Source organism: Haemaphysalis longicornis, unplaced genomic scaffold, assembly GCF_048455015.1.
Source record: "Haemaphysalis longicornis isolate Haplotype H1 unplaced genomic scaffold, Haemaphysalis longicornis Haplotype H1 scaffold_1, whole genome shotgun sequence".
Lineage (NCBI taxonomy): Eukaryota > Metazoa > Arthropoda > Arachnida > Ixodida > Ixodidae > Haemaphysalis > Haemaphysalis longicornis.
Window position 1 is genome coordinate 457,299,125 of NW_027526203.1, and position 6,000 is coordinate 457,305,124.

Here is a 6,000-nt window from a genome sequence, read left to right on the forward strand (position 1 = left end):
ACCAGGTCTCTTTCGTGCGTACTGGCGCGCTGCGTTTTATGACGCCCTTTAGGGACTAAAATGGTTTTGATGTTTCCCCCTGGCCTAAAAGATCAGAACACTTCTCAACCGAGATGTTCCTCTTAAATGAAATACCCCAGTTTGTCCTGAAATATGAACTGCGCATAAAAGCATAAAACGAGAACAAATAGCTGTAGCTTTAGCTCTCGGTCATGAAAAGTTGTTCTACATAAGGAAAACAACAAGACTGGAAGTAACTTTTTTGCATTTGGGGAAAGGGTGCTTCAAGGAATCAGGATGAACGGCGAATGAAACCCAATGGGTATTTGAGGCCGCCTGATGTGTTTACTCGCCGTGCATGGCAGAAGCAAGAACGAGAACATATACTTGCCCGGGAAGCCCAGAATTAGGCCCACGAGGGTCAATAAGTGTTCAGAACTTCTTTTCAAGACGGGCGCTACGGCTTGGGTTTGGTGGAGAAATTACCAGTGGAATTGGGTGAGGAACTACTGATAAAAAATAAAAGTGAACTATCGTGGCCTCGAAAATGCCCGTGAGTTTGCTCCACCGCAATGCAGCTAATGTACAATCACTGCGATGAAGATGATAAAGCAGGCCAACGGCAAAGCCCAATATGAATGATTTGAGTCAAAGAGTGATACGCGCTTTGACGTTAACCCTGGTGTTCTGAGTCCTTCCTCCACGCAGCCTCCAGTGGAGGAGGTCCTTGAAATTCATTTCCCCGTGCATAAGTATTGCGGAACCCTCCCCTCAGCCGAGTGGAGGGAGCAAATGGAGTGGAGGACGGACTCAGAATACGGCCCTAAGAAACGCGAGCATGAAGCTGTGCGTTGTGTCATGTCGCGGTACTATGTTGAGTCTAGTCGCCTGCCTGGGCCCGCTAGTTCCGCATTTAACGCCTGCCGCTCATTCAGGTGCACGGTGGCCAGAAACGCGGAATTATTTGAGTGCTCTCGTGGCCCCTGTTCCCGTCCCGAAATCGTAGCCCCTTATGTCAGTCTGGTTTATGTTACGGTTTCCGGCCCCTTTCCCGCTCAGACACGCACCAGGCGTCAATTGTTACTTCTCTTCGGGCAACCCGCGAGCGCAACTTTGCGCACGTGCGTGCCGCCTGCCTCGCAGCGCAGTCGGGGCGGCCCACAAAAGCTGGCAGCTGGCCGAAACTCGAACCCACCACTTCTGCAGGGGCTGGCGCGCGTGTCCTTGAAGCGGCGGGACGTGCCGTGCTCAGAGTTGTGCTCCTTCTCGCCTCCATTGCCGAATGAATCGACGCCAAAAGCAAAAAAGAAAGCAGGCAGGAAGCCGTAACGATCGGAATCGCCTGGTGCTCTTGTTGGGCTGGCCGGAGAAGAGTGGACCAACGGGCAGCCGCACGTGTGCGGCGCGCTTGCGGCACGTGCCTGTGCTTCGCGACCCCTTCTGCCATGGCGTAGCTGCACTGCGCACCGCAGATAACCATCATCATCACTCATGCTGGACGGTGCGCCCGCATCGTTTCTCGCTCCTGGAGGGGGTGCCGAACTTCGCACCTCCTGGCTGTGCCACCACATCCTTGCGGCACATGGCAACGCGCTGAGGGGAGCACGGCGGGAAAAACACGAACGTCCTTCCCTACTACGCCTCTCACTTCACAGATCTTTGAAAGAAACATGCCTTTTTTTTATGTTTGCTGGTGCGAGGTGGGATTCAGAGCATATGCACGCGTGATCTTAGCGTTTGAAAGGGGAGGAAAAAAAATGTGGTTGCGCAGTGCGCAAATCAATGGGCCAGCCATTACAGGAAATGTTAAGGTGAGGGGGGACGAGGGAGCCGAAAGTTGCAACCCGATGATGGCAACTGATAAGGCATGACAATCCCTTTTGGTAACCAGCAAGGAGACGAAAACTGCAGCGCGACAGTTGGCGCAACGGTAATGTTAACTACCGGGACAATCACGTACTGCATACAAGTAGTTTCTGCTTACTGGAGCTGCCGAATAAACGTGATGAATAGTAACGGACCATAAATATCCACCGTTCCATCGGGCGAGGGGGAAACGTACTCTCGCACTCAGCGGTCGCGGCGCGCGGACCGCCTTTCCCCCTCTCTGGAGTGTGCAAATCGGCCCAAATCAGCCAGCTACCAGACGGCGCTGCGCACGCAAGATGGAGGCGCCCTCGTTGGAATGGTCTATAACCGTGGACCACGTCCTGACTCCTGCCCAAGCATGGTGAGCAGCTGAGTGGGAAGGGAATCATGACACGTTGGTCGGACATTTTCAGAGAGTATGCTTCCCATTAGAATATGCGTCGCAGTGGCTACATATGGGTGGATGGTCGGAAAGAGAAAAAGTAGTCCTAGTCCGGACAATCTACTCCGCCGTTGTGGCCCAAGTGCAGCCCAGAAGGCAGGTTTCTCTTCTATGCGGAGCAATCCCCAGTGTCTACAAGCGGGGGGATTGGGGCCATTACCGTAGATACCGTAGAAGGTGCTCCATCTCACGGAAGTGAGGAGTGCGACTATGTGTGTCTGTCTTATTATACGGTGCCTTTCCTTTGCTATTGCGACGCTCTATTCCAAAGTTTCCCATGACACGTTTTTTACCAGTTCCTTTCAGAATTTTCATTGAAGTCTCCCATCACACTATAGTACTGAGTATTAAACTTATTCGTTGTTTATATTTCAGATCCTCCTAGAGATTGTCACCCACCTTATTGTGTTACCCTCTCATTAAAGTGTTGAATTCATCCCCATGCCCGCTATCTTTTTGATCGAAAACTGTAGCCAAATTCTGTCCTTTTTTGGGTGGCTTAGGTAACACGTACCCTTAAAAACCGAGTTCATGGGACCCTATGATACCTAACGTGACGTCGGAGATACAATCTGTATACAACTACGCTGCCTTATTTCGAGAATTTTCGCGTTAAACGCCAGTGTCCGCCTGCTCGGTCTCGGGAACTCGTAGGATGTGTTGCTGGTCTTATGACCGTTTTGGTCAGGTGCTGTTCAGCTTTTGGAGGCTGAGGATTGTCCGTTTAGGGAGAGGCTTCGCCGTATACAGTCATGTATCGTTAATATAAACCCCGTTAATATGGACACCCCGCAATATGGACGAAATTTCCGGCGACCAGTCTCTCGCCATGCAATTCTGCCCCGTTAATATATAAACGCGCATTTTAGGCTATGGACGGCTATCTTCGCGACGAAACGGGGAAATACAGGCGTTTTTGTTTTGTGATTATCGACACGGGTCCACAAAGCAAAAACTATAAAAAAAGACTGGTGACACCCAGAGGCCCAAGCGCGTAACATGAATTCCCTGTTGCCCGAAGCATACAAAGACGAAGCATGCATTTATCTCGGAACGCTCTCCCTTCCAGTGCCATCGAATTAGACCGAGAGCATTCATGATCCGCGAACAACACTCTAGGGTATAGTGGCGACGGGTGACAGCCTTTCCCTATCAAACAAGATTGCCCGGCACGGCATACGCCGGAAAGGGCAAGTTCTGAGGCTCAGGACAAGACAACAGTGCCATAATTTCTCGCGCCAATATTCGCTGCACATAAAAGGCAAGGCTGTGCGCTTCTCTGGTCAGTTCGGCGGAGCCAATGACCGGTGTTAAGCGTGAATGGAGTGAGCTTTCCGTTCAACTCCACACGGAAATATGCCAATTCACAAGTGAGACGCGTTCAGCATCTGTTTAATACGTGAAAGAGTTGGAGTAAAAAAAAAACCTTGGCATTGACCTGACAAAGCAGACGGTGCGCACAATTTTGAAATAATCTTTTTTATTATTGTGGGGTTTATTGCGCCGACGCTGCACAGGCGATGAGGCGCGTCGTAGTGGAGGGCTTCGGATTAATTTCGACCGCCAGGGATTCTTTAACGTGCGCCGAAATCTAGAACACAGGGGCGTTTTCTCTTTTCGGCTTCAAAAAAAAAAAAAAAAAAAACACAGGTCACTGACCAAGTCAAAAACAAATTGACGTTTCTGGAGCGCTACGGCTCCCTTGTTCACAATGGAAAATGCTGCCAGTCGTCTGGAGGTGCTTATGAATCGGCGGATTCCAGTGACGGCCCTTTGACCGTATTGGTGGCGTAAGCTGATGAAGTCGATGGTTGGACGGCATACCGTCTGGTCAGGTAGCATACTACAAAACAAGAAACACGGGTCACTGACCAAGTAAAAAAAAAAAAATTCCCGCGCCTTCCCGCGAGGGGAAGACGAGTAAATGCAGAGCATTGGGGCCTCAGTACTGGTTGAAGGCAGTGTTGCTTTCACCGCTTCTTCCGTGATGCTGGAGTAGCAGACACGAGTAAACGTGGGAGCGAGCGTCAACCAAGGAAGGAAGGAGCAATGCAGTGACTGAAGCACGAGCGACCGCTAGCCGCTTTATATTTGCAGCGCGCGCAGTAGAGGGACAGCAGTACGGGGGGGAAAGCGCGCATGCGCAAGCAGCGCGCGCCCTTCCACGCCCCACCGCGCTGCTATCACGCACCTGTTACGCCGAGACCGCGACGGAACGAACGGGCTGACTACGACGCATGCGCGCGCCAGCTGCTGTTGAGAGAGAGGAGGGAAGGAGGAGAGGCGCACCTGCTGCGGACGCGGAGCTGTGGACGCCGTCCGACGCAGGAAGAGGCGAGGCTAAGAAATGCTCTGCTTTTAAAACAAATTGACGTTTCGGGAGCGCTACGGCTCCCTTGTTCACAATGCTGTGTTCACAGTGACCTGTGTTTCTTGTTTTGTAGTATGCTACCTGACGAGACGGTATGCCGTTCAACCATCGACTTTTCGCCTTCACCAGAAAAGCGGCCGCCGCGGCCGGGAACCGAATCCGCGTCCTTGGGCTCAGCAGCAACGCCATAGCCACTGAACCACCACGGCGGGCCAGGTCCTGCACTGATGACTAAGGGAACATTTGTTTCCTAGGTAGTCTTCCCAGCACGGTTAAACCTGTATAGCTCCCTCTCCTGGATTACCGTGATCTTTAACCAGTTCCAGTTCTCTTGATTGAACACAATGTTGCTTAACTTGGATTATTTGAGCACGAAAGCAACCACACGAAAGCTGAGGAACATCTTATAGTAAAAGAAATGGCAGTGATCCTAAGTTTTGTGAAGACGGCAAAAATATTTTATCCGCTGCTGTCCGCAATAATATGAATGAAAGAGAAAGGGGTTGGTGTTTATTCGGGCAAGTGAAATCGTTTGAATGAAAGCGAATGAAAATTTTAGAAAATCTAACAAAATGGACAATATGACTGAATTTGCATCACTACGGGTTGGGTTTCAAACGGTGTCACCTTTTCTGTTATAAAAAGTCTAAATTTTGTTATTCTTGATGCTGTCACATAATGTATTGAGTCAGTTGAGAAAAGGAGTGAATTCAGTCACGTCCGGTAGGCGAATCGCAGGTGGGAGCTTGTACAAGTCTAGCTGGCATTTACGAGCGAAAACTGGGCACTTCCCGATGATTATGTGTCCTGAGAATTGGGCATTTCATATAAGTCCCCGGGGCTATGCCGTGCGTACACCGTCTCGCTTCCGCGGTAATGAGGGCGGCGCGGTGACGCTAGACCGTAGTCACCGTAATCCCAGCGAGAAGATGCCGGATCCAAATTACCGTCACAAAAAGGTACCTTCGCTGGAATGGAATATTGATATTCAGGGAAGTGTGTCATTGAGGGTTTGGCACCACTGGGAGTGAGCCGTAGACGCCACTTGGTCGTTGCCGAGTATCGGGGCCAGGATGTCCGCTCGAGGGGCAGCGGCCTCTTAGACGCTGTGTCACCGCTGTGACCCGGTACCCAACCGAGTTAATGTGACCACCTCAGCGATAGATTTGGGGGAAGACTTGATTTATTCAGCCGTCCTGCTCACAAATGACATGGCAGCATGTCCGCCTTGCGAGTAGGTATTGTCTCGTTGAGGTGCTACCCCGTGTCTCTGATAGAGAACAAAACTAGGCAAGATGAATGGCACGAAGCGTGGCCT